Below are 10,000 nucleotides of genomic sequence, written 5' to 3'. Positions count from 1 at the left end.
ACTTCCCACGACTAGGACGGAGTTTAATTAAGTGATCAAGTCCGACTTTTTTTTTTTTTTTTTTTTTTTAATCCTCCGTTTTTTTTTTTTCGTTTTTTTTTTTTCGTTGACAAAGCCAGAGAGACGGATTGAAATAATGACTTTGGCTTCGGTTTTGTTTTCCGCTCATCCCTCTTCTCTTCTCGTCTTTTCCTATTTTACTTCTCTCTCTTTCTCCCCTTTTCCTTCCTTTTTATCGTATTTTCCCTGTTTCTTATCTTCTTTCTCTTTGTTCCTCTTTTATGCTCTGTTCTTTTCTCTTCGTTTCTCTTTCACTTCTTCCTTCCTTTCCTTTTCTCCCTCTTCCCCCCTTCTTCCCTCCCGCTCTTCCATCCTCTCTCTTTCCTTCCCTCCTCCCCTTTTTATCCCTTTTCCGTCTCTCTCTCCTTTCCACCTTTGCCTCCCTCCCTCCCTCCCTCCCTGTCCATTTCCCCCTTCCCCCCCCCCTCCCTCCCTCCCTCCCTCCTCCCTCCCTCCCCTTTTTATCCTAATCTCTCACCCTCCTTTCTTTTTTACTTCTGTCTTTTTTTTTGTCTATTTCTTTGCTTTGTAGATCACTAAGTGTCTTTTTGTCTTTTTGTGTCTTTGGGACTTCCTTGCTTTGTTTGTTTAGCTGACTGTCTGTTTGTCATTCTCCCTCTCTCTCTCCTCTCTCTCCCTCTCTCATTCTTTCTCTTTTTCTTTCTTTCTTTCCTCTCTCTCTCTCCGTCTTCTCTCTCTCTCTCCTCTACTCGCTCTCTCATCTGGCTGGAGGGATGAAAGGGGGGGGATGGATCGGCTGGCAAGGTAGGAGGGGAAGGAGATAGAATGGTTCCTGGCTGACAAGTATTTTGCTTCCGCCCTACTGTGTCACGTTTCTTGTGTTCGCTTCTTCTTTGGTTCTGAGTCAGATGCGCGACCTGTATTTTCTTGACTGTTGGGTCCTTCACATTTGTAGGTTGTCTTTAGTCGCGCTTTCTTCTTTTTCGTATCGCGCTTCTCTATTCTCTCTTCTCTGAGTCCTTTTATTAGGCGCTCTTCGCTTTGCTTCGCTTTCCCTTTCCCTTTTCTTCTTCCCTCTCTCTCTGTTCTTTCCTGTTTTCCTTGTTTCTCCCCCTTCCTCCCCCTTCTCCCTTTCTTTTTCTTTTCCTCCCCTTTCTTTCCCCCCTTCTTTTTTTCTCCACTTTCCCCTCTTCCTCTCTTCCCCTTCTCCTTCATCTTTCGTTTTCTCTTCTTTTTCCCTTCTCCCTCCATTTTCCCCCTCTTCCTCTTCTCTCTTTTCCTTCTTATCCTCTTCTTTCCCTTATCTCCTTTGTTCTCCCTCCCCCCCCTTTTTTTTCCTCTCTCCTTTCTTTTTTTCTGCTCTCCTCTCCTTGGTCCCTCTTTTCCTTTTCTCTTTTTCTTCCTTTTGGTTTTCTCCTTCTTTTTCTTCCCTTTCCCCCCCCCTCCCTCCCCCTTTTCTTTCTCTCCTCTCTTCATCTCGTCGTTCTTGGGCTGGAAGCGAAGGGGTTGTATTCGGCCATATGGCGCACCCCCCCGTCCGGCCGTTCGCCCCTTGATTATGAATTATGCTTCATATGTATATATATATATGGGTATATATATATATATACATATACATATATGCATATATATATATGTTATATATATGCATATATAGTGTATATATATACATATATATGTGTAAATAATAATTAATTATGCATATATAGATAAATATACATATATATACCGAATATCGTAGGTCCGCGGTGGCCGAGTGGTTAAGCATCGGACTCACGACTGTCACGGACGGCAATCTGATGTTCAGGGTTCGAGTCACCGGACCACCGGCCGCCGGCGCGTTGTTTCCTTTGGGCAGAGGCACTTCACTCATTGCCTACCTACCACTTGGATGCAAACGCCAGCCGGCAAGTCAGTGTCCGGTCGCAGGAAGACCGCGGGTAAATTAGAGTGATTAACTCCGATAAAAAACAAAAACAAACGCGCGGAAGAGGCAACGGCAAACCACCACCCGCTCTAATTGATTATTGCCAAGAAATCATGGAAATAATCCGATGATCGCCACGTTCTTGTGGGACAGACAAATGGCAAACTTAAAAAAAATAAAAAAAAAAAAAAAAAAAAACAAAAAAAATCTACATACATAATACATATGGGAATTACATAATAGGCTAATAGATAGAGAGGTAGACAGTATATAGATATCTATGTATATATTTTACAGATATATATTTAATAATATATGCCAGACATATTATATATACAAAGTGATCAGATAGAATAGATATACAGAGAAAAATCGGTAGACAGAGGTGAAGATAGAGACTAATAAAATATATACTAAACACATGGGCACCACGATTTATATATATAATATATATATATATATATGTATATATCATATATATATATATACCTACACACACAAACACAAACATAAATGTATGTATGTATGTATCATATTATATACTATATATATATACACATATGTACTAGAAATATATGTATATATTAGATTTAAATATATATATATTGGCGCGCGTGTTGTGTGTTTTGTGTGATGCGTGTGTTTCTGTGTGTGTATGTGTGTGTGTGTGTGTGTGGTCTGCGTGTGTGTGTGGTCTGTGTGTGTGTGTGTGTGTATGTGTGTTATATATATTTATATATAGTCTTATTTATGTTAATATATATTTATTCATTTATTTATTTTAAATATTTCCCTTTATTTATATATACATTCACGTATACACACCCACACCACACACACCTATATATATAGTACATATTTATAGAAATATACATATAATAGTATATATATATAAATAACATATATTTATATAGTATACATATATAATATATATATACATCCATACCACCACCCGCATATAACACACACACACACACATTATAGTATAGATATCTGGTGTGTGTGTGTGTGTGGTGTTTTACATGCACTATACACACAAGTAACACACAAATTTACACACACATCTACAAACAACCACACGTACACACACAAAGATAACACACACACACACACATTTACCATACACACTACGCATGCACAGTTACACACATGACAATCATGACACACACACACTACACCACAAATATACACACAGATAACACACTCACTCCCACACACACATACATATGCACACACACACACCACACGCACTCACAACACACACACACACTCACACACCACACACACACCTCACACAGCCATACATATATTCACACGCACACACACACACACACACACACAGACACTATGCACACACACACAACACTCTGTAAATACCTATTTCCATATTGGCCCTTTTCACCTCACACCAAATATCCCCCAGAGAGTGCCACTATTGGATATTGAGTGTTTCGTACAACCCTTATAGTTACAGTAACTTACCCGTTGGGGCCATTTGTCGCAGACACCTTCATCACTCTCTATTGGCCATCCTATACAACTGTTAACTTATAAATATATATATTTTATACAATAACACTACCTCTCATACCAACCTTTGCTAGACATGACAAACTGACAGCGAGCTTCCGCAGGCCGTCCGCCTCGCGACGCTTCCCGTGTAACGATCACATCCTCTCCTCCATACTGCTGAGTACATCGCAACCCTTGTGAGTTTCCTAGTTCAATCTGTATAAAAGAGGGTCCCGCCTGCGAGCGACAAGACAGACAGCCTACAGCACCTGACCGGACTCGAACCTCTGTCCGTCATTTGTAGCCATCTCTCATTACAATATATTCTACAAACAAGGCGAAGAGGTCTTGGTTTCACCTTATAACTCTTTCCTGCAAGATTTCCGCATAATGCAGACGCGACTGGTCTACACTCTACCCGCTCATCGCAATCGATTACACACTCACACTACACTCACACACACACACACACTCACACACAAACACATACATATAGGCACACGCACACACACATCTCCCCACACCACCTCACACACACACACATACATATATCACACACAACACACCTCACACACACAAACACAAAAAAAAAAAAACACTCACACAAACACACACACATCATATATGCACACGAAAACCACACTACATATATGGCACACACACACACACACACACACACACACACACACCCACAACTCACAACACGTCACACATAAATATGCACTACACGTACACATACATGCTATATATTGTGACGCCGACCCAAAAAGCCTCGTCTCTCTGTCCCCAACACAAGGTCAGGCTCAGGCAGACGCCCACCGCGTGTTATATACGGTCGTGAAACTGAACAGCTCCAAGAGGCACCGAACACACAGCGCTCCCGAAAACATACCATGAGAGGAAACCCCAAGTGGCGAGGCATGGCACGAAGTAACACAAAATAACAGTCTTTCCTTTATTTCACACAAGTTATTACCCGTACACTTTTCTATAGGCACAAGCCAGGGGGAAACCAGCATGTCCACACCAGCACAAGTACAGCTTTAACAGGGCAAAACCCGGTTTATATTCTCAGGTCACAAGGGCGACACACTAGGTCTTCACAGGAGCAGCACCCACTGCGTCTCTCGGCTTGTTCCTCCCCCCTCCGCTCACCGCCCACTGCGTCATGTTTGCCCAGGTCCCTTCATGTTAACACATGCCCAGGTCATTCCTTTTCATGTTAAACACATGTTTCGCACAGCGACAAAGACCCACTGGCGTAGCAATATATATCATCATCTCTCAATACTGCATAGCTCATGTTTTGAGCAGCCGTGGACCTCTCCACCATCCTTCGCCACTCAACTCGATCTTACGCTTTTCTTTCTCACTTTAGCCATCGTCAACCCGCAAACTCTTTGATGTGTGTCGCTCATCCTTGTCCTTCGGTTTGCCTCTTCCCTGTTTCCTATGCACCAGTCCCTGTCAGCACGTTTTTCTCAATATTTTTACTTTCTCAATCACAGTAACCAATAAAGACTTTATTTCCTTTTGTTCAAGATGTCCCAACAGCCGTGCTTTACAATTTATTTATCTCACACTTCACCATCATATCGTTTTTCTTCTCTGTCGCGTTAACTAATACGTAGTACTCGTCTATAACACCATATTTCAAAACTATTTATCTTTTTTCCCACACACACATACACAACACACAACGCATACACACTACACATACACCACACACGTGGGCCACACACACCACACACACACACACATATCGATATATATGTTATGTATACTATATGTATATACCGTATATATATATATATATATATATAGATATATAAGAAAATAAATATATAAAACTCTATTTTAAATACATAGAAACACACTGGCACACAAGTCTATGTAGGTTATAATTATTAACCATTTCATTATTGATATTATTATCATTTAACATTATTTTACCAATCGCAGCAAAAGACATTGCGCCTACATGCCTCCGTATTTCGCTCGACTTGTTTGACACAGACCGTCGACTTCGTTTTTTGCTTTTAAATTCTTTGAGAATTTATCGGAGTTTTCAGAATCTATTGAGCAGCGAAAACGTAAAAGCTTATTTCTTCTGGATGATAAAAGACAATAATAGCGCAGTCATTAATAACATGATACATGCTCTTGGAAAGTATAATATCAGTTGAAATGCGATGCTGGAACGTGACTATGCATTTAATGCTGAACTGTGCTGCGTCTTCTTTGGTTCCGTCATATTACGTATGATTATTCCTTCACTATTATCACCTCATCATCCTCAATCCTCATCACCATACCTCCCCTCCTCATTTTTCCTTTCAATCATTATCGTCATAATTATCAGCAACAGCACTAACATCGCTATCATCCATCATCATGAACATAATTACTATGCATCCTCTCACCATCGTCCATCACCATTATCGTCATGTCCAATTATAGGCTCAACTAGATTAATGAGCTGTTCATTATCATCACCGTCATCAAAACCATCATCAATAAACACCATCATTATCACCATACTCACCATCGCCATCATTCCATCACCATATCATCAGTAACAATAATATTTCCACTAACCTCAACTTCAGTATCGATGATGATATATATGTATATATATATGTATATATATATATACATATACATATATGCATATATATATATATATATGTATGTATGTATATATATATAATATGTATATCTATACATATTATAATAAATATGCATATAATAATAAATATAAATACTATATACATATATCTGTAGGTCGCGGTGGCCGAAGTGGTTAGAGCATCGGACCAAGACTGTCACGACGGCAATCTGAGTTCGAGGGTTCGAGTCACCGGAGCAACGGCGCGTTGTTCCCCCTTGGGCAAAGGAACTTCACCTCGATTGGCCTACCTAGCCACTGGGTGAGCAGCCATCCCAAGTCAGTGCCGGTCGCAGACCCGGGTAAATAAGATGATACACAATCGATAAAAAACACAGGCGGAAAGGCACAGGAAACCACCGCTCTAAATTGGCGAAGAAGAAATATGGAAATCCATGATCGCAAACGTCCTTTGTGGGACAGGCCTTAAAAAAGAGAAAAAAAAAAAAAAAAAAAAATCCTACAACATAATACATATCGATTGACATATAGGTAGATAGATAGAGAGGTAGCCAATATTACGATATCATATGTATATATTTACAAATATATATATGTATATAATATTAAGCACAGACATATATATATATATAGATATATAGAGTAGATAGATTCGATAATAGAACAGAAAAAATAAGGTAGACAGAGGGGTGAAGAGATAGACTCTATAAAAAATATATACAGAAACACATGCACACATTTAGAATATATATATATAGTATTATATATATATATATATATATATATATAATATATATATATATACCTACACACACAAACAACAAACATAAATGTATTATGTATGTATCATATATATATATATATATATATCATCTATATTATATATCTACATAATATATCTCGAAATATATGTGTTATATAATATATATATATATATATATATTAATGGCGGCGGTGTTTGTGTGTTTGTGTGTGCCGTGTGTTCCTGTGTGTGTATGTGTGTGTGTGTGTTGTCTGCGTGTGTGTGTGTTCGTGTGTGTGGTGTGTGGTGTGTATGTGTGTTATATATATTTTATATATTTATTTATATTATATATATTTATTCAATTTATTTATTTATATATCTTTATTTATATAATACATATCACAGTATCCCATCACACACACACACACACACATATATATACATATTTTATAGAAATATACATATATAATATAAATATAGCCATATAGTTTTTTATATCGTATACATATATAAAAATATAATATATACATACATACACACACACACGCATATAAAACAACACCAACACACACACATGTATATATATATATATATATATATTTACGTGCATTACATATATAATGTATAATCAGATGGTGTAATATATATTATAATAGGTGTATATATCTGTTATATATATGTATAAATATGTATATATATTATCATAATTGTATAACGCAATATATTTGTTATGGCTTGTGCTTTTTTAGCTTGTTCCCCCCCTGATTGTTTCGTGCTTATCCCTAGAGAGTTTGGTGGCATTCAGCCGTTCGATTATAGAAATGTTATTTTTATTTTTTGGGTATTTGTTCAAAGAGGTTTAACGAAGGCTGTTCTTTCTAGTTCTGGTTGAGGTTATTTATGATTTATAAAGTGTAACACATTGGTTTTCAAATTGGCCGCGCGGGTATTCGAAACCACTGTTAAGAGGGGGCGGGCATAAGGCAGTGGGGAGAGACCGAAGGTTTCTTTCTGGAGACCATTCAAATTTACATATTTTATTACTAATGAGCTGCTCATGGTTTTATTGAAGCGAGCTGTCACCAATTTAGGTTAAGAATACATGATTGAAATAGTTTGTCTTTTTATTTTATTTTATTATTTTATTTTATTTTTATTTTATTTTATTTACGGAGAAACTCCCACTGGTTTTGTTGTGATGACCATGAAAACCGCCCGTATTTCGCAAATTGATTCGGTTTTAAGGTTGTATAACTTAATCTTTTACATACGTCTGTTTTTCTTGTTAATTCTTGTATTTCCATTTATTTGAGTTTCGTATCTTCATTTTAAACTGGTCGTTTTCCTTGTTTTCCATTTATGAAGCTTTTTTAAAGGAATTCTTTCCTTTTCTCTTATCTGGAGCGATAAATCCTTCATACGAAACGTATTGAGTCATCCACAAAAAAATTACTTAATACTCCATACTAGTATCGAGATGATCCCTTTTTATTCATAATAATATGTTATATATATGTATTCAAATATATATATGCATATATAATTTTATATAAATTGTATGTATATATGTATATATAAAATGTATATATATATTATATATATAATATATATATATGTATATCTATGACAATAAATGTAAATATAATATGTATATATGTACATATAGTATATATATGTATATATAGGTATATAAATGTATATATAGTTATATATAATGAATATAAATGTATATAAATGTATAATTATAGTATCTATATATGTAGACATATATATTAACTATGTATATAGTATGTATTTTTATATGCATATATTATATACCTATTTCTCGTTATTATAGTATTATATATATATATAATATGAGTATAGATATATTATTATATATATATATGTATATAGAGCCTGTGTATATACTTTATCTATTGTATATATGTGTACATATATGTATATATATATATATATTCTATATTATCTATATATATGGTGTGTGGTGTGGTGTGTGTGTGTTTGTGTGTGTGTGTGTGTGGTATCTATGTGTATCTCTCTATTACATCTAGCTATCTATATCTATAATATATCTATATGTGATGTGTGGTGTATGTATCTATTATGTATATAATATTGGTATACATATGTTTATATAGGTAATCATAATAGTAGGTATAATATATATATATATATAGATATATATGTATATATATATATATTTATATATATTAATAATATGTATATATAGTTTTATTATGTATATATATCTATATGTATATACTATGCATATATATGTATATGTGTACACATATGTATATATACAGATATATTCATATATATACATATGATATATACATATATATATATATATATATAATAACTAGATATATTATATATATTATGTGGTGTGTGTGTTGTGTGTTTGTGTGTTGTGTGTGTGTGTGTGTGTGGTATATATGTATATACATAATGTATGCTATAAAAAAATAATATACATTTTAATATGTATATATTGTAATATGAAATTATATTTTTATATAGGTTTTAAATTAAATATAAAATGTATAATTGTATATATATTATAAATATATGTATTTATAGTATATAAACATTTTAAAAATATAAACATTATTTTAATATATTATATTAGGGATTAGATTAGTATATATGATATAAACAAATATACAAAATTTAAAAACAAAATAATTCATATAAAACACACCCACAACACAAAATTTTAAATAAAACAAAATATAAAGATATAGAAAAATTTATATTATAGTAATATTTTAATATAAAAATACACACACCCACACACCCACACACACACAACACACCACACCCCAAATAATAATTAATAAATAAAATTATATAACAAATATATATACAACACAAATAACAAAATCCCACCCACCCCCACACACAAAACAGACACCCCACCAACACCACACCACACACACACACACCACACAACACATACAATATATATAATATATATAATATATATATTTATATAAATATATATTAAAAATATATATATATATGTATATATATACATACACAAATGTGTATATATTGTATTATGTGTAATATAATAAAAAAAATATATTTTATATATTATATATATATATATTTTATGGGGTTTGTGTGGGGTGTGTGTTGTGGTGGGGGGTTTTGGGGT

Source organism: Penaeus monodon, chromosome 43, assembly GCF_015228065.2.
Source record: "Penaeus monodon isolate SGIC_2016 chromosome 43, NSTDA_Pmon_1, whole genome shotgun sequence".
NCBI lineage: Eukaryota > Metazoa > Arthropoda > Malacostraca > Decapoda > Penaeidae > Penaeus > Penaeus monodon.
Note: the sequence above shows the minus strand (reverse complement) of the source record.